The sequence below is a fragment of the Mytilus galloprovincialis genome, chromosome 7 (genome assembly GCF_965363235.1).
Source record: "Mytilus galloprovincialis chromosome 7, xbMytGall1.hap1.1, whole genome shotgun sequence".
Lineage (NCBI taxonomy): Eukaryota > Metazoa > Mollusca > Bivalvia > Mytilida > Mytilidae > Mytilus > Mytilus galloprovincialis.
In genome coordinates, this window is record NC_134844.1 from 75,020,999 (window position 1) to 75,041,515 (window position 20,517).

Below are 20,517 nucleotides of genomic sequence, written 5' to 3' on the forward strand. Positions count from 1 at the left end.
ACTGACGTTCAGAAACATGCCATTGATAGGAAAAACACCTTTGAAAAAATTGCATGGGGCGTCAACCAGGGCTCCCCGAAAATGACCGTCAGACAGGTCTTGGAATGGTTGATGTCGGAATGAGTGTTGCTGACATCTTGGATCGATTTAATGTGCATACGGCAACAGTTTAGAGACTAACAAACAGATATCGACAAATTGCAACTGCACAAGATAGGTCGATATCCCGTAGAACAAAAAAATTATCGCCAAAGGAGGAGCGCTACCTTCGCTTTTCATCAACACGTGACAAGTTTTTTCCCGGCCACAAAAGTAGTGCATTGACTAAGGGCAGCTGCTGGTGTGCCTACCAATCCGTCATTGGTGCACTAAGGGCATGGCTGAGAAATTGATTTTGAATAACAGTATATTCATTTCCGCATTTTGACCCTCCCGCGCTCCATACAAAGAAAATCCTAATGAATGTGAGTGATAAACAGCCATGTTGCTTCTGACATGTAATAAATCCAGTTTTTTATTATTAAAATTATATGTTGTTATGATTTTGTAATAAAATAAAATTTCATATTTTTGTTGCTAAACTTTTTTGGCTCAGTATATATATTTTTTTGGAATGTGTCTATATATTCCATTCCTCAGTGAATATATAATAACACGGACATTCTTACAATCGGACAAAAAACAAAATAAAACAAAATATCGTGACGGAAAACTTTACAGTAGTTATTGAATAAATACGAATATTTCGTTCTTTTTTTGTGTGTGTTTGTGTATGTGTATTACATGAGGGAGGTAATGCCCTTTACCGTCAGGCGTCAAACGGTCATTTTCGGCTACCGTAAGCGTCAAATGTATATTTTTTTTTACCGTGATTCGTCAAAATATCCTTATCGTGATTCGTCCGATGTCTTAAATAATTATCGTTACCGTTATTTTTGGGAAAAAATAGCGTGATTCGTCAAATTCAGCTGATTTTTTTATCGTGTAAAAGAAAGTGTAAATGTTATCGTCATTCACTAAAAATTATCGTTAACGTCTTTGGTTAGAATTTTTACCGTTATACGTCATTAAGGTACCCCCATTTCTACCCTGATCTTACATGTTAAATGAAAACACATTAATTGTTACTTTGACAAGTTAAACCTGTCAAGGATTTGAATTCTTCAAGGAAAAGTCCCGCTATCTCCATGCACAAGTTTCTCTATAGATACATATACTAGCACAGGCCAACATTTATTTTATCACCATCTGACATCGTTTCGCTAATGTGAAAGCTGTTTTAAATGGTTTATAAGATAAAATTATTAGAAATCAACAGGCCATTAACTTTTTCACACCCTTTAATCTATACCTATAAAAGAGTAAACAGTTATCAATTATACCGAAAGCGGGTGCGCTATTCATTTATCTATATTTCCTGAAAGACGAAATGAAATGACTGTGATGTGCACAACATTTATAATATGTAGATAATGATGTATTTTTTTTTATTGATTTATCTCCTTTTATTCACATGTATAGCCCAACGTTTTATACCGTAAATTGAATTAAGAAATTGAAACGAACCAGGAACATCTTAAAGTTTGCCATGGTTTACATGTAGCAGGAATTCAAATTTTCTTCAAATGTTTTTTACAATTCTATTTTCTAAAGCAAGGAAATGACACTTTGATTTTTTTTTTTTTTAAATATTTAAATGCCTTAATCTGATACAGGGAAATCTAACTTTTTTTGTAAGTCTACATATCCCTATAAATGTTCAAAATAAATTTGAACTATACATTCCTTTATTACGAGGGGGGGAAATTGGTGTATATATATTAAATAATAATTTATATGTATGCTCTTTTCGGTTCTTTTCGGTCCTTTTCGGTTCTTTTTGGTCCTTTTCGGTTCTTTTTGGTTCTTTTTGGTCCTTTTCGGTTCTTTTTGGTCCTTTTCGGTTCTTTTCGGTTCTTTTCTGTAAATCGTCGCTCTTTTCTGTAAATCGTTGGACCGGTTTCAAGTGCAGCATAAAAAATTGAACTACAAGACAATATTTATCGAACGTTTGTATTTTCTACTTTACAAATTTATGATGCTGAATTTCCACAAATAACACAATGAAAGGAGGTAGTGTCCAGAATGTAAAATTCACTTGTAAAATAGGCTTAAACGTATAATTTCCAGGCGCGGATCCACAAGGGGGGGGGGGGGGGGGGGGGGGGTTCCGGGGGTTGGAACCACCCCTTTTTTTTGGACGATCAATGCATTTGAATGGGGACATGTAATTGGAACCCCCCTTTGTCCTGGGTTAGGAACCCCCCTTTTTAAAATGGCTGGATCCGCCCCTGATTTCCATATATGCAACATGTATAACTCGTTGACTAAAAATGAATGAAACATTTACGGAAGTTCAAGTTTTTGATTTATTATCCACCATAAAGGAGTGCTAGCGGTTGCTGTGCATTTCCCCGTTCGAACTCCTCTATTTATATATATTAATTAGATTAAAAAGTAAAAGTTTGTGACACTTATGCATGCTGAACTCCCTTTATATCGTTTCTGGAACGGATTGGCAAAAAGAGAGAATAAATGTAGCAGAAAAAGAAAACGTTCCATTTTCAAAAAGTTGACTGTAGTTTTTTGTCGAGCCTGCGACTTTTGTTGCAGAAAGCTCAACATAGGGATAGTGATCCGGCGGCGTTTATAACTTAGCTAACTTCTTAAAAGCTTTATATTTTAGAAGGTGGAATATCTGGATGCTTCATACTTTGTATATACAGTTGCCTCATGTTACGAAGTTTCCGTCAGTCACATGTCCTTGACCTCATTTTCATGGTTCAGTGACTACTTGAAAAAAAAGTTAAATTTCCTTGTAATGTTAAATTCTCTCTTATTATAAGTAATAGTTTCCACTTGATCTCGACCTCATTTCATGGATCAGTGAACAAGGTTAAGTTTTGGTGGTCAAATCCATATCTCAGATAATATAAGCAATAGGTCTAATATATATCTACAAGGTGTACATGTCCAACTGACAGGTGTCATCTGACCTTCAGCTTGACCTCATTTTCATATTCAGTGGTTAAGGTTTGGTGTTTTAGTCTGTCTTAAACTATAACAAAAGGTCAACTATATTTTTTGTATGGAAGAATCGTTAGCTGTACATGTCTGCTTGACATGGTTCATCTGACCTTGACCTTTAATGGTTCATTTGTCAATGTTTATAATTATGGTGGTTACATCGTTTAGTTTATGAGACAGTTCTAATAAAGCTTTATATTTAAGACTAAGTATAGAAGGCGAGACATTTCAGCGTGTGCACTCTTGTTTATTGTAAAAAAAAAGTGAGGGGAGAGAAAATAACTTATATTTACATGTAGGACAAACAGTCTTTGTGTTTATGAAAAATATAATATGGTTACTTTTAAATATGTTCTCTGAACTACGAGTTTGTTCCTTTTTGAGAGGGGTGTACATCATCGCGTTCTCCAAACTTTTTAGTCGTTTTTTACCATTCTGAAATGAATTTCACTTTCAAATGGTAAGAGGATTGAAGTTACAGACTTCCACAAACACTTGGATGTTACATTTAGTAAAGATGCTAAATGGAACATCCATGTAGGAAATATCATAAAAATGTATCTAAACATCTAAATGTACTTAGAAAATTGAAGTACAGGATAAGTAGGAACCCTGATAGAGCAACTTAGAAAAGCTTTACTAGAGTTTTATAAGACCGCTACTCGAATATGCATGTGACGTTTGGGATAATATGGGTGTGGGTTAATGAAAAAAATTAAAACAGCTGCAGCTCGAGGCAGCCATAATTGTAACAGGTCTTCCTATTTTTACAAGTAATAGAATTATTTAGGATGAGATTGTTTGGAAAACTCTAGCTGAACGAAGAGAAAGAAGGAAGTTACAATTATTATATAATATTCAACACAATAATGCACCAGCCTATGTTTACAATTCAATTCCAGGAACAATTCAAAGTAAAGCTGTTTATCCATTACGTAACGGGAATGATGTAATATACCCTTTTTGTAGACTTTCATTAACCCAAGAATATTTCATACCTTCAACAATACGACTGTGGAATAACCTTAATGTGGTGACACGCAACATTGACTCTTTAGGTAAATTTAAAACCGAACTAAAAAATCTTAAATTGAATTCAAAAGCCCAAGTACCAAAACATTATGACTTTGGCAATCGTAAACTCAATATTATTTTGACACAACTTACTGTAGGTGCTCAGCTTCTTTTTTTTTTTGAATTATGATCTTATCAGAGTCAACATTATTTCAGATCCGTCTTGTAGTTGTGGTGCTAAGTGCGAAGATTCACGTCACTTCTTTTTTTGTTGTCCTAATTATTCAAATATACGGTGTCTTCCTGCTATTCCCACTTTTTAAAAATACTATTCCTTCTATTCCCACTTGCAAATAACAATAGATGTTTTGATAAATAAATTGTTTTTATAACAATCAAGGTTAATTAGAATTTCACCTAAGATTCACGTGTATATTTTTTAAAGCATAACTTATGGCAGCAGTCCTTTTGCGCCAATTACTGTTTTTCAGGGGTATCATTTGCGCCAAATTTTATTTTCAAAATGTATCAATTGCGCCAATATTCGTAACTCATTTGCGCCAATTTACCTGTACATATATCTATCATAAATATTAATGATTACTATATATGTATTCTTATTTTTGCCCCAAAAGGTATCACATGTTAGGAGATATTTCACCATAAAGACGAGTTTCTGAAGAGAATTAAATGACTTAAGCAGCATTAGGCAGTCAATGTACAGAGAGAGAATAAAACTTATTGCTTTGCTTAACAAAGATATGCCAATAGAGAAAATAGAAGTTTTTGCTCTTTATGTTTTAGCCACAAATGTTGATGACACAGAGCTTTGTTCCCACCATGCGTATGGGCTTTATTATTATTATGAACTATTATTAACTATTTTATGGATTTCATCCTTCAATGTTTGTGTTTTTGGACAATGAAAAGAAGTTAAAAGCTACTACATACATTAAATTGGGAAGTACCCATGCAGCAGCAGTAATAAAAACATGTTTTAGAAAAGGAAACATGTGCCGTGTTACACTGCCGGTTCCAAGTCCGAATAAAGGAGTAAGGAAGTAATTTTCTTTTAGGCAGTGGCTATTTGACCGGCACCGGCAAAATAGCAAATTTGCTATTTGACCGGCACCGGCAAAATAGCAAATTTGCTATTTAGCCGGCTCTGATTAAGTTATATCTAACTGGAATTAAAATTTAAGAATAATAGTTAAATATCAAAATTTTCTATTTAAAAACTTTTGTCACTGTTGATCATATAAACACTTAAACTTCTTATCTAAAAAAACTATAAAAAAAACTGTGTACACATCGAAAATTTGACAAAAATAAAAATATGATGAATCTATTATGAATAGAAGTGAAGTAATAAGATAAATTAAAAATTAAAATACAAATATGATAATAGTCACTTTGTAGCTATACTACATTCCGGAAACTAGTATACTCTTTTCATTTACGGAACCAGCATTGTGATTGTGTTGCCGATGCAATCGCAGAATGGTCTTTCACTTTCAGTTATAAGTATTGAATGCTTCTTTTTGTAACTTTGTAGGGTTGTAAAAGCGTTGACCGTGCGCACATTTTTAGAATGAAGCGCTTCCGCGCTTCATACAAAATGTACTTCGGTCAACGCTTTTACACCCCAATAAATTTACAAAAAGAAGCATTCAATTCTTAAATGTATTTTCTCATTTTGAAAAATAGCATGTAAGTTGCACAGACGCTGCTCCTTATTATCCAATCTAGCTCAACCCAGTACACATTAGAATAGATATAGGAAGATGTGGTGTGAGTGTTTTTCTCTAATTATTTTTTGTCTTCAAATTATTATATGATTTTTATGAGGTCATGTTAAGTTCCAGGAAATTGCGAGAATGCAGAATTTTTCACTATTAACACCAGAGCTTCCAGGGGCCTTGAGGGGCCACAAGACCCCTCGCAATATGACTTGTGCTAGACTAAACAACTTCCAAAGGCAAATAATTGGTTTTGAAACAATTGCAAATGTTAAATTATGTGTCCATTTGAAATTCATAGCAAACAACTATTAATATTGTCCGTCATATCTGTTTTATGATGTAGTTTTGCATAACACTATTTTTATCACTGGCAGAATATATTAACCATAGATTTTACACAGATTTAAATTTGAAAATCAACATTTTGTTATAAATATTTTAGAAAAAACATATTTAATAATGTATTTACAAATGTGTTTTCATGCTTTTAATTAATATTAGAAAGTTATAAATTATTTTTTTATGAAAATCTTTTATTTTTTATTGTACTGTATTTTTAATGCTTGATATTGTGATAAAATGATTTTAAATTATTATTTAAGCTTTTTTATTCCCTACTAATCACATCAATGAACAGTTTTATTTAGTGCCGGTTAAATAGCAAATTTGCTATTTAGTCGGTGCCGGTCAAATAGCAAATTTGCTATTTTGCCGGTGCCGGTCAAATAGCCACTGCCTTTCTTTCAACTGGCGCAATCGTATGTTTTTTTTTTGGCGCAAATGAAACCATCTAATTTTAAAACATGTGGCGCAAACGTAGCATTTGAGAAAAAAAGTTGTGGCGCAAAAGGACGCATTTTTGGCGCAAACGGATCTCTCCCTAACTTATTTGGTACAATATAAATTCAAAAAATTAAAATATAATTTCTGAGCCATCTTTGTCAAAAGATGTCAAAATTAAATGAATATCGTATAAAATTTGATTCTTAACTTTAAAAATAGGTGCTCTGATGGTTTGAAGGGCTAACAAAGAATCTACTAAAAATACAGTTTTAATAGGTCTTAATCTTCTAGCCAAAATAGACTTAAAAATATTGGCATTAATTCTGACACAAATATTGAAATATAATTTGGTAGTTTAAAACCTTTTTTGATTTTAAGTTCTGGAACAACATATGCACAACGTGTATTGCCATGTGGGTCTTTGGACCCATCTGTAAAAAATTACAAATGTTTTGTATATTTTGAGTCAATTATATCTCGGCTTCACTTTTAATTAAATGTGGCAGATCCTTTTTACTTATTTTATCATGAAGTTGTGTTTTAACTAATGATTTTTCGATATGCCATGGAGGACATGTCCATTCTGAATATCTATAAATAAATTCTTCAGAAAAATTATTTTTAGCTAAGAAATATCTTGCTGTTATTGAAAACGGTTTTTGTTTAACGTTTTTTTTTTAGTAATAATCAAAAATGAAAGTAACATTGACTGCAGCTTTAGCAGGATGCGAGTTCTCAAAACTAGCCATATTTAAAAAAAAAAAGCCTTTGCTATTAAACTTTGTCTTCTTATTTCTAAAGGTGGATCTCCTATTTCAACTTGTAAAGCTTTTAAGGAAGATGATCTCATTGAACCAGTGCATATACGTAATGCTTGAGTTTGAATTTTATCTAGACATTTTTTAGTACTAACAGAGACTGAATTATAAATTTTGCATCCATAATCAAGTTTTGATCTAATCAAAGATATATAAATAGTTCTAAGGGTATTGCTGGTTGCGCCCCATCTTGTTCCTGTAAGTACTCCCATGCAGTTAATATCTTTTAAACACTTTGTTTGTAAACTTTGGATATGTTTACAGTCTTTTAAACAAAATCATTAACCATAATGATAAATAAAGTGGGACTGATATACAAGTAATAAAAAAAAAATTCATATATTTGTTTTAATTTCTTTCATATTTACTTTGTTTAAAAAAAACAGAATTCATACAGATGCAAAAATATTACCTGTTCTAATAAAAAAACAGGACCAATTAATAACAGTCGATTAAAAAATGTGTGTACAGTACATGTATAATCCTTTGTTTGCACAAGTTTTCCTCCTATTCCCACATGAAATTTGACCTTTTCTTACCAGATCAATAAAAGTGGGAATAGATCGAGGGAAAGAACCGATTCGGAAGACACCGTTACCAGATAACCAGCTGATAACTCTCTACTAAATTTGAACATCTTAACCTCCGGCGATACGTATTTAACTAATGTTGAAAATGAAAGAATTGTAAAGAATGTATATGAATTTATTAAAGAGTCTAAGAGGTTTCTAATTGTGTAATATAGCACATTATAAAGTGCAAATACATACATATTGTGTATAACCATTCACATCATCACACACCATCTCTTCACAGTTCAAATATTATATATATATATATAATGTATTGTTTGTATGCATGCTTTGTAAATGTTCTATTGTTATAAATTATTATGGGAGAAGACTTTATAAGTTTAATTAACTTGTGTCTCATCCCTTTTGCACATTTAAGCAAATAAAACATGTTTAAACTAAAACCATTCTGCAATTTTAAACCTATAATTCTCTACTCTTGATATTTTTAAGTACAAGTCATAAGTTAATTTTAGTCAAATTTTTGTACAAATTGTAATATGTAAAGGCAAGTTGCAATTTGTACAAAATCAAAAATGCAAATTATATTTGTTCAAATGATAACTTGTGCAAACTATACAAACTTAATTACCATCTAAAAGTAAGATGGGAGGGGCCTCAGTAAGATGCATCTAATCGATTTTTACTCTAAATTTTGCCAACATTTGAACAACAAAGACTACTCGAGACAAGACAAACCGATGCATCTAGCAAAGTTTAAGGTGGTACCTAACACTACAGGCAGATAACTCTGTAAAATCAGCTGAACGTTTTAATTACGTTGCGCTGTAAATGGAATATTAAGCTTCTGAATGATCAAAAATAGTGTTTGTCAAACTGCTACATACTAGTAACCAGTGTAATTTTTCTAATAGAATGCTTGGTTTAAATTTCTCGAAATTTTTATATTTTTGTCAAAGGGTCAAAGTAAATACAAGTAACACATTTACACCACGCAGAGTACACTATACTACATGTATTGGTTGTACCAAGTCAAGAATATGACAGCTGTTTATCATTCTTTTGTTGTTTTTCAGCTTTTGATTTCGTCATTTGATAAGGGATTTTTTCGTTTGGAATTTTTCTTGGAGTTTTGTTATTTTATTTTTTGTAATGTGTATTTTATCAGGATCATTATTTTTCCTCATAATTTTCACAAATAACAGAATGTTTAATTTTTTTTTAGACTGGTGCATCAAATGTGTCTTTTATAAACAACTGTTTTCAAAATTGTATTGTATCGTCCCGAACATGCATGAACTATTTGCCACTGAACGTTAAACAACCATGAAACCGAGCAATTAAAAAACTGTTTAATGAATCAAATTTTTTAAAATACTATATTTCTGCATCACGGGATGCAGTGATGATACCACCATTTTCTAATATGATGGAGTTAAAAATCAGTAATTCGGATGAATCTCACGTGAAATGTTTCATTTAATTTTCACGTAAACTTAACAGAAATCTGAAGGTATTTTTTATGGTTTTAATCAAATTTTAGAACAAAGATATTATTTAAATAATTTTATTTCAAATATTTACGTGAATTTAACGTGTACAAAATTCCGGTGATTTATGCATGAACTATTATCATAAGATTCACATGGAACCTGTTCACGCAAGTTTCAAGTATATGCTCGTTTGATGTGAAAATCAGACGATATTAATATTAATTCATATGAATGAAATTCCATGTGCAGGACGAAATAACATTATATCTGATTCAGTAGAATTTTATATTGCATTACTAGGAACTTTACGACAGTCGACAGGGGATATGAAAATAAAATATACTCATTCAGATCCCGACACATATTTTTTTCTCCATTTCTCTGAGTAGGAATAACGTTATATTCCGTACAATGTCACACGTTTTTGGTCAAATTCTAGGCATATCGATCAACTTTGAAGCCATTTATTTCAAAAACAAGGATGGTGACATATGAGTTGCTATACGTTAATGGATTCACTATGCAATCCCGGATATTATGTTAGTTTTTTGTTTTTCTCCGTATATAAGAAAATAGCCATCCATTCGAAAATCAAAAAAGGTAAGCCGAAAAAAAGGCATTTCCCCTATATACCTAAGTAAATTTGTCGCCAAAATTGACGTTTTCCTATGAAAATTACAAAAAAACAAAAATGGTGACCCCCATTTTTATTACATATTCCGATGTAACTCGATTCAAAGTACACGTATGCCAAAAATTTTGGAAATCGGGAGATATGCCATTCGGTATCGTGTTACCTTAAGTCTTGCATGCATGCTTTTTTTATTAGTTGTTAGTGGCTTTGAACTAGCTGTCAGTAACTACGAGTACACTTAGATATGTACTTAATGTCTTAATAATCTCTTGGGATATACAAGTACCTGGCCACGTCCACTCTGTTTTTGTTAGATGGATTTCAAGTTGTATCCACCTGATGAGTTACGTACTTTCACCTGATTTCAATAGTTCTTTCTTATATTGTACTGTTACACCACAGTCCTACGTTGGAGGAGGGGCGTGATCACGCTTACATGTTTAATCCCGCCACATGCTGCATGTGTGTGCCTGTCCCCTGTCAGGAGCCTATATTTCAGTGGTGGTTGTTTGTTGGTGTGTGACATATTCGTTTTTCCTTAATTTTTTGTTTACATAAAAGGCCGTTAGTTTTCTCGTATGAATTGTTTTACATTTGTCATTTCGGGACCTTTTAAAGTTAATTATGCGGTATGAGCTTTGCTTATTGTTGAAATTTTTGACCTATAGTTGTTAATTTCTGTGGAATTCGGTCTCTTGGGGAGTTGTCTCATTGGCAATCATACAGCATCTTCTTTTTTATATTAACTAACTAAGGCATGACTGGACATAGATGCATAAAAGGTATCAAATATGTAGTTTACGTTCCTGAAAAAAATATTACTTGTCAATTTGCATCATTCCTAAGTACGGAATCTGATGTTCAGCTGTTGTCATTAAACACGGTCCGGGGCAGATTTGTCATTCCATAACTGGTAAATTTAACTTTGTCGGTTGACAAGATATCCAAAAAAATTGTCCACCAATAGATTATTAAAAAATCAAAAAAATCCCATGTGTCCCAAACTGTCACTGCAGCTGATTAAAAGTACATTTCCCGTGTAATGTAATAAATTTTGCTAGGTAGAAGTATTTCGTTTTGATTTCCTTTCTTTATCAACAGAAAGTTGAAAAAAAAAAAGAAAAATATTGTCGCAGCTGTTTCAATCAAATTGAGAATGGAAATGGAGAATTTGTCAAAGAGACAACAATGCGACCATAGAACAGTCAACAGCAGAAGGTCACCAATAGGTTTTCAATGCAGCGAGAAACTCCCGCACACGGAGGTGTCCTTCAGATGTCCCTTTAACTTTCTTCTCATTGCTTCATATTCTACTGGATAATGAGTTTCATGAAATGTGCAATTTTCAATAGAATTCAATTGAATGTTGTTTTATGGCAAATATTTCATACATGTTCTGAATGAGTCCATTCTATACAAAACCATATAGAATTCTTGCAGAGAACCTGCTGACTTTAATAATTTAACATAAATCCAGTATTTACAACTTTACAAATTGTAATTTTTCTGGGGAAGAAAATTAAATGGAAAATAATGTTCCCATTGTAATATTATATGTTCCCATAGGAAGAACAAATTGTTCCCATGGGAAGAAACATTGTTTCTTTGGGACGAAAATTATTCTCATGTGGGAAAATCTTCCGATGGGAAAAGTTAATTTCCATGGGAGTAGGATTTTGAAAATAAATTACTCAGTATTGTTAATCCCAAAAATAAACGGTTTGTTTTGTGGTAATTTGAAAATAAATAATTTTGACTTACAACGTATTGAAAATAAATAACTCGGCGGGCTTTTTTAACCATTTTATAAATACTATTCGACAGTATGAGATGACACCAGATTCTTCATTAAGTTCATATTTTTTTATCAGAAAAAGAATCGGGAGACACTTCCCAAATCTTTTAATTATAAAAGTATGAATATCATTTAAATATACTTGCTGAATGTATGAAAATGGGTTTCATTTAACTTGAGGTATATTGTCTCAGGAACACTTACAACTTTTATTACAGGGCTGTAACTACATATTAAGAGCAATTGCCTCATGTAGGGAATTTCAAAACCAAAAGCTTGTTTTAATATCAAATTGTTTTCACGGCGAGTGTCTTGTGATTGATTTTTCGTTTCATTCCTTTTGATATTTAGTAATTTTGATTATGAGTTTTATTTTATTTTAGACTTTTGAGCTATTTTTCATAATTTTTAACTACTTTAAATTGTATCCCAGTTAATAATAATAGTAATAATAAAATTCTTTATTTAACGAAGGTAACACATTTATTAATTACATGTTAATCTGCCATGAGGCCTTCAAAAACTATTAATACAAATAGAAAACAACAAAAAAATACATACAAAATAAAATACATACTACAGTTAAATATACCAGCTTAAATATTGAATAAGTACATATGCATTCAGTAGAAGAAGAAAAATACATTAGTTTCGTGCATCTTTGTTCTGTTCAGTTAGAAAATAGTTTGAACAGTTGGTCTTAAATGTATCTAAATTATCTATTTATTTAATATTAGTTGGTAAATTATTCCAGGTAATAAGACCAGAATATTTAAATGTTCTTTTTAAAAAATCAGAATTATAGGTCTTGGTACATGAAGAAGTCCTGATGTTGTCGACCTCAGACAATAATTATAAAGATCAGCACAAGCAGTAAGTTTAATAGATTAGTTAGGAGCTATATCAAGTTGTAATTGAAACTTTCTTCACATAGTTATATCACTGATAATCAGTCCCCTCTTGACTTAACTTGAAGAAAAAACCCATATAATTTACTGGTATAAAAGATTAAAATTTTGCAAGCCGAAACACCAAAAAAAAAAAAAAAAAAACAGCAGCCACATATTTAACTATGTGGATTACAGTTTCACTGGATCTACTATGCATTTTGCTTTGAGACCAAAAAATTGTTAAAACAGAATATGCGTTTTCAGATTAAGAAAGGGTCTAAGAATAGCCTATAGAAAGCATGCTTTTGCATCATTTGCTCTAAAGCCTCTTGGGGGGCCTTTCTGAGGCTCCCAAATCCTGCGTTAACTTTTTTAACGAACTGCTCGGCATAAAAATGTTTGTTAATACTTTTTAAAGGGGCACTAGCTGTCAAATTCATGGTCACCGATTTGACTCAAATTCTCATATTTGATTTATAACAATGTAAAACATTTATCCAAACTATCAAAAGTCTAAAATAAACAGTTTACAGAGCATGGGGTAGATACAAATGCAGTGAAGTTTATCATTGATAGTTCATTGATAACATTCTGGCGTATCATTAACAAACAACTTGTAACGTCTCATTTCATTGGCCGAAGGATTCAAATACAAAAACAATGTAGTCTGTGTGCACGTGAATTGACACAGGTGACCGACAATGGAATGTACTATGTTACTACGAACGTAAAAACAAGGATTGGTTTAATTTACAAACCTTTGGTCAAACGAATTAAATAAATCTTTTGTTAACTTCAAATAGTGGGGTCGAAATATTATACTGGTATTTTGTATTAAGTAATATTGCATGCAGCAACTCAATTATCGTGTACCGCATAATGAGAAATATAACGATAAAATAAAATGCATGTGTCGCTTTTATACAAATGAATATATGAACCACTTTTAATTTCTTTCATACTGACGATAGGTTATAATCCTAACAATGTCGTAGTCACTTATAATAAGTATCTCATAATGCTGATCCATTACAATAATTAATGATGGGTTGCACTGACATTCCTCTTTTATTATTTTCATGCTATAAAACATACACACAGTAGCTACATTTGTAAGCGTACAATAAACGGAGGAAATTGCCCCCCCCCCCCCCCCCCCCCCCAAAATAGAAACAAAGTAACTTTAATCGTATCATTTGTGCATGAATTCAGTGAAGGCATGTTGTTGTAATAAATTATAAAGTTACATCGGCGAAGATTATTCAGTTCTTTTGCATGTGTTGAACAAAATAATAAATTAATACTTGTGAGAAATGTCGTAGTTTACAAGGAACAATTCTCGTTTGAATTATTTTACATTGTCATTTCGGGGCCTTTTATGGCTGACTTTGCGGTATGGGCTTTGCTCATTATTGAAAGCCGTACGGTGATCTATTATAGCTGTTAATTTCTGTGTTATTTTGTTCTCTTGTGGAGAGTTGTCTCATTGGCAATCATACCACATCTTCTTTTATATATGTATTTATAGTATACAAGGTATTATCCCGCAGTTAAGATTTGTCCACTTTTTAAGAACACATCCGTAAAAACGGACGCTCACCGGACAGAAGGGGTCAGAAGGGCAATCATACCACATCTTCCTTTTTAAATATAAATGTACTGTTTTCGATTTTAAATGGATGAATATTTATTTTTTTATTTTATACTGTAAGAATAGAGCTGCATAACATTGTTGAACTATTCGCTAAAGTACATGTAGTATGTATTCGTATTTAAAATGAAATACAAAACGAAAAATGTATGATAAACTGATAAACAAAATATCAAGAAATTAACCTTTTTGATCAAAAATTTTTATGAATAAACACTTTTTTTTAAAAACTGATTGTTTCTATTTACATGTACATATTTACAATTATTATATACAATTTACGTTCGTTTTTCAACCGAGAATAGCAAAACCTCATGAAGTATATCGTTGGAGTTTATAAACTACATTTAATTCCCCTGTGCCATGGTTTGCCATCTGCGTTTTTTTTAACAAAGCATGGTTGGTTACATATTATGAATTTACTTACAATTTCGGAATTTTTTTTTCTCAAGTAAACGGAATCAGAAAAAAAAAATCACTATCCTGTGACGAATACCTAAAACTTGACAAAGAATATGAAAAGTGTTTGTAGAAAAGTACGGTTTCATTTTTCAAGTACAACGCTAATTCATCGAGTCCATTGAGTGAAAGAAAAGGCAGGATGAGCAACTTGTGGGGAGGGGGGGGGGAGTCAATGAAAACAAATATGTGGATTGAGTTTTTTTTAGTTTTTCATTGAACTTTTGATGTCGTCCCGTGATCCAGAGGACAAATTTGAATTAAATATTTCGATGTGAAAACTGTTAAGATTTTAAAGTTTAAAATTTTACTATGATATCAATTGCAGAAAATTATAAAACCAATGAATTTCACATGCACATTTATAAAAGCTAGAATTGTGATTGCTTAATCAAGAACACAATCATGTACGCAAATACGACGATGGAAGCTTTAAACGACCTTGACCAGCTACATGAATATTGATCAGTCCATTCAACGTTATAGTACGTGTGTTCTATTTCCGCAGGTGTGAGGTCGAAGGTTTGAATTGACCAATGAAAACGATCGTTCCTTAAAGAGTTAATCGAATAAAGTTTGTTTGACTGATTACGTCGCAATACCTTTCGCTAAGCTTTACCGCATATGAGTATAATATATAGGTTCGTTTCGTGTGTATTTTAGTCCAGACGCCATCTAATTACCTATCGATTTGACCTCAGATGACCATGTAAGCGATGTAAACATAAATAAAGATATGAATAGATTAAACCAATACGTGCAATTGGATTTGTATAGGTCTGTTTGATTTTATTTTATAGACTAAAAATAGATGTTTCTCATTGTTTTTAACCGTATATGCATCGAATTAGTAATCAAATGATTTACCGTAGTTTCACTTTCATTGTTGACATTCTTCTTATTTAAATAACCAGTACACGTACAATGCATGCGTTGTCAATCTTTACCTAGGGGTTAAAGTGAATAACTAATTATCAATGTTTCTTAGCGTAGTTTGACAAAATTTAACCTTTTTGGCTGAAAAAAGCGAATTGTTATTTCACTATTTCACTTTCATTATTGATTGAACAAAAAACATCAAACTTTAGATTTTTTATATATCTCGTAGCTAGTGCCCCTTTAAGAATAAAAAAATGAATTTAAAAATACTATAAATATGTTTGTGAAAATAGAAAGTCGTTCCCTTATTCTAGAATGGAAATGAAAAATCTTGCTTCAACAGTGCATAAAATAAATAAGTAATCATGATGCAGTCCTCTTAGGTTTCAAAAATAAATAACCAAATAACCGATTAAAAACAAATCATCCTGTCACCCCCCCCCCCCCTTTTCACCAGAATATCAAAATGATCGTCCCTTATAATCACCTATAAACCCATTTCTCTTTAATTTATCCGCTATAAGGTAAACATTAACTACCTGTGCATCAACAAATATTAAAATCCACAGTATTTGTATTTAGTATAATTACTTATTAGCAATGGAGATTTAAAAAACTCAATCAATAGTATAAATAACTGACGACTGTAGTCGACCGTAGGTATACGCCATTGTGGTAAAATATGTTTACATTAATAACTGTATAATACAAAATGGAAAAAATAGACGCAGAGCCAATTGTCAAATCTCTACAAGGCGGCAAAGTTTCCTATACTTTGTTTGAAAACAGATCAACGTGTGTGGCGAGTATTTACTGGCATAATTTTGAAGGACAAAAAATAAAATACGCTGATATTGAACCTAACGGAACGCACAGTATGAAGACATACGAAGAACATCCATGGTCGGCCCAAGACCCAACGACAGGAAAGATCCTTCCGATTGATAAAAATCCTGTGTTCTATCCTCGACACAATCCAACGACACACGAAAGAGTATATATCGATAATCCAACAGACGTGACAAACATAATAGACAAAGGTAAAGTTTTATCAATTTTGTTCGCAATTTCTAGACTGTGGTAGCCTTCATTTTTTTAGCGTAAAAGATCGATACATGTATAATATGCTATTAAAGGAATGCAGGTACATGACGAAATGATTGAAATAGAACTACCAAAATTCAATATACATCATGGCAAAAGGCTAGTCCGTACAGGTTAGTCCCGCTAAGTCTGAATGGGCTTGTCTTTAATGTGTGTGTTTGTCATTTTTTTCTATTTAAATGTAATTAAACATAAATACTCCAAAGTCTTTTGTTAACCTGTTTGGGTAGTATTGTCCATTCTAGAAGATCCGATCATTCCTTCAAAGTTTTGGGTGTTTTCAAAGAGAAAACGTATTGCGTACGATACAATTAAAATAAGAGAGCAATTTCCATCTTACTAAGGCTTGTACTACATGTATGTATATTGTTTTAGTTAACAAAGAAAAGAAAAAAAAAGATATATATTTTATATGTAATATAACCATTTATAAGTTTGCCCTAAGAATTGAATGCTTCTTTTTGTAATTTGCTATATAGAAATAAGTATTAAATCAAACGAATCGTAAGGAAAAAGAAAAGCTGATGGAAAATCACACATATTTTTAATTACTAGTATATAAAAAAGAAGATGTGGTATGGTTGCCAATGAGACAACTATCCACAAAAGACCAAAATGACACAGACATTAACAATATTATAATATATTCAGTAACAGAAGAAACGCACCATCTCTACTTTTTCTCAATCTCCTTGATCATAGCGGCCTGTTTGTGCTGCTGGGCGGAAACCACCACCAATCAATCATTGACTGAAGTCCAACCCATGTGTCTGGAAATGACTAATTGAGAAAAAACATATGACACGAGGGTCTAACTTGGGGGTCCTACATTTCCGTTTTCTAAAAAAAAATATATATATAATATTATAGGCCATTTTTCTCTATTCTTTATGTTATTGCTCATTATTCCTCTATTTTCTTTTAACACCTCATTATTCTCCTTTTCAGATTTTTATTATGCATTTTTCTCAATCTATTCATTATATTTTTATCCCACTATTCTCGATTCTGTAAAACCCTATTCACACCCTCTGACAAGATATGTTAGAAATATAATGTCTATAAATATTGTATTTTCATTTAGAAAAAGATATAGAAGATACAGAGGATCAAAATAAAGGAATCGAGTCTTTTGGAGAAGCAAAAGGTAAAATGTATTAATCAGAATATCAGAATATAGAGCATATATCTCCAGTTTGTTATAATTTTCTAGAGCTTACAAATATGTTACCTATGATGATTGTCTTGATAAAGGGTTGCTACTAACAGTGAAGCTTTTAAACAAAGTGTTTTACGTGGTGAGAGTGGTGAAAGTCAAAGCAACATCATGTCATGTTTTTGTTTTTTTTTTAATTACCTGATTCTTACCAAGATTAACACTTTAGGAATATGTCTCCCTCATGCATAACCATGATTCCTTGTCCTAGTTTTGGCTTTACGTACAATGTATGACCATTTCCCGTTGCGTCTGCTCTTCAAAGTCGTGTATTTTGTGTACGATAGTAGAGGGGCATTATGTTTTCTGGTCTGTGCGTCTGTTCTTTCGTTTTCAGTCCGTTCGTTCGTTCGTCCGTTCGTCTGTCTCATTTTAGGTTAAGGTTTTTGGTCAGGTCAAGGTAGTTTTTTATCAAGTTTTAGTCCAATCAACTTGAAACTTCGTACACACGTTCCCTTTGATATGATCTTTCTAGTTTTTAATACCAAATTAGAGTTATGACCCCAATTTCACGGTCCGCTGACATGATAGTGCGAGTGGGATATCCATGTACGATGGACATATTCTTGGTTTTTTTTTTATAATTTATCGACCGCGATCATCAATGAAGGGACATTTATTGTCGAGATGCACATCTGGTGCAATTAAAAAATGATTAAAAAATGGTAGATAGCATTAATCCTATTTATCAATAAGAGAAAAGAGGTGTTTCGCCCTAAATCATGTAAACTGAAATATATATACTTAAGGTTTTTTTCATCATAATTTACCGACGCATATGTGCAAGGTAAGCGATAGTGGTTATTGTCCAATCAGGTCCACACATTTAAAGTAGAATATTTTTACAGTTATTATTATTGTTAGACGAAATATGTGTTATTGTTTGTAATTTAAAAGCTAATATTACAGTCATACTTAAGACGAGAACAAGACTTTGTAATTTGATTAAATGATGGAAAACACTACATAGATATGTAAGAAGATGTGGTATGAGTGCCAATGTGACAACTCTCCATTTAAGTCACAATTTGTAAACGTAATAAAACCATTATAGGTTAAGGTACAACCTTCAACATGTCTGAAGGATAAGACAAAATGATATTATGGACCTTAGAAAGCCCTCATACATATCTGGTCCCGTCGTTTAGGAAAATGTCATAGAATGCGGGTTATCGGGGTTCATATTAGAAGCTTGCCCTGTTGACGTCACGCATCTGGTGTAACTCCGGTCTAATAGATAAAGAAAGATGTGATATGAGTCATGTGAGTGCCAATGAGACAACTCGCCATCCAAGTCACAATTCATAAAAGTTGACCAGTATCGGTCAAAGTACGGTCTTCAACACGGAGCCTTGACTCACTTGATAGACATTGTTACAATTTCATGTTATTTGTTTAAAACGTAACATATGATTTAGATTTTTGTTGTGGCAGGATACTACTTAAAAGTATTAGAGAGGGGTTTTATGGTTTTTGTCTGAATCAGACAATTTTAGAATAAGCACGATCATGTTTCTAGTTTTTCGAAGCTTTCAATCAAATTATATTTTTTTTTCAATTTGGGACCCCATCAAAATGGAAACATGTGATACATATATATATATATATATACATGTACATGTACATAACTTATAGATATGCTAGGAATTTTTGGGTCTTCTAGTTTGACAGTCCAAATAGTACACCTTATAACTCATACATTGTATATATTTGTTTAGGGTCCAGCTGAAGGACGCCTCCGGGTGCGGGAATTTCTCGCTACATTGAAGACCTGTTGGTGACCTTCTGCTGTTGTTTTTTTTCTATGGTCGGGTTGGTGTCTCTTTGGCACATTCCCCATTTCCATTCTCAATTTTATTAACTTTATATCTTGATTTTTTTCAGGTTGTCCAGCATGGGTTCGAAGGAAACTTACCAACTGATTACAGAACTTAATGATATCATGTTATTTGCATGGAAACGTCAAGGACAAAATATTGTTCTCTCGAAGTAAACGTTTAATACTCAAGTCTGACAATCAAAGGTGTTTATGTGTTGCCGCGAACTACTAAAGAAAAACTGATATTGCATTTAGGGAGCTACCATTTGATTTTTATGGGGGGGGCTAGGATGAAAAATTGTGTCCTGCCTTTTTTTTTCTTAGCTTATCCTGACTTTTTTACAACAATTGTCATCCTGGCTTTTTTTTTGCCAAGTTACTCATCCTGCCTTTTTTTTTTACTCAAAATCCTGTCCTGCCTTTTTTTCAAATTTCATCCTAGCCGCCCCCCCCCCCCCCCCATAAAAATCAAATGGTAGCTCCCTTACGCATTTTTTTTTTTTACCAAGTACATATGTGATGTCCCTATGATATCTTTAGAAACTCAAGAATCTCATGCTTTTATCGTATCGTGTGTGGCAATATTTTATTTTGTTATTATTTCGTTTTACATGTAAAAAA

The 20,517-nt window shown here is 32.3% G+C and overlaps 1 long non-coding RNA gene across 1 annotated transcript; it reads left to right on the top strand.

The window, feature by feature from the left end:
* The first annotated feature begins 16,385 nt into the window (after nt 1-16,385).
* LOC143081957 (uncharacterized) lies at nt 16,386-20,151 on the top strand. Its single transcript, XR_012980179.1, has 3 exons — nt 16,386-16,797; nt 17,946-18,008; nt 19,962-20,151. It is a non-coding gene; the product is annotated as an uncharacterized LOC143081957 (long non-coding RNA).
* The last annotated feature ends 366 nt before the right edge of the window (nt 20,152-20,517 follow it).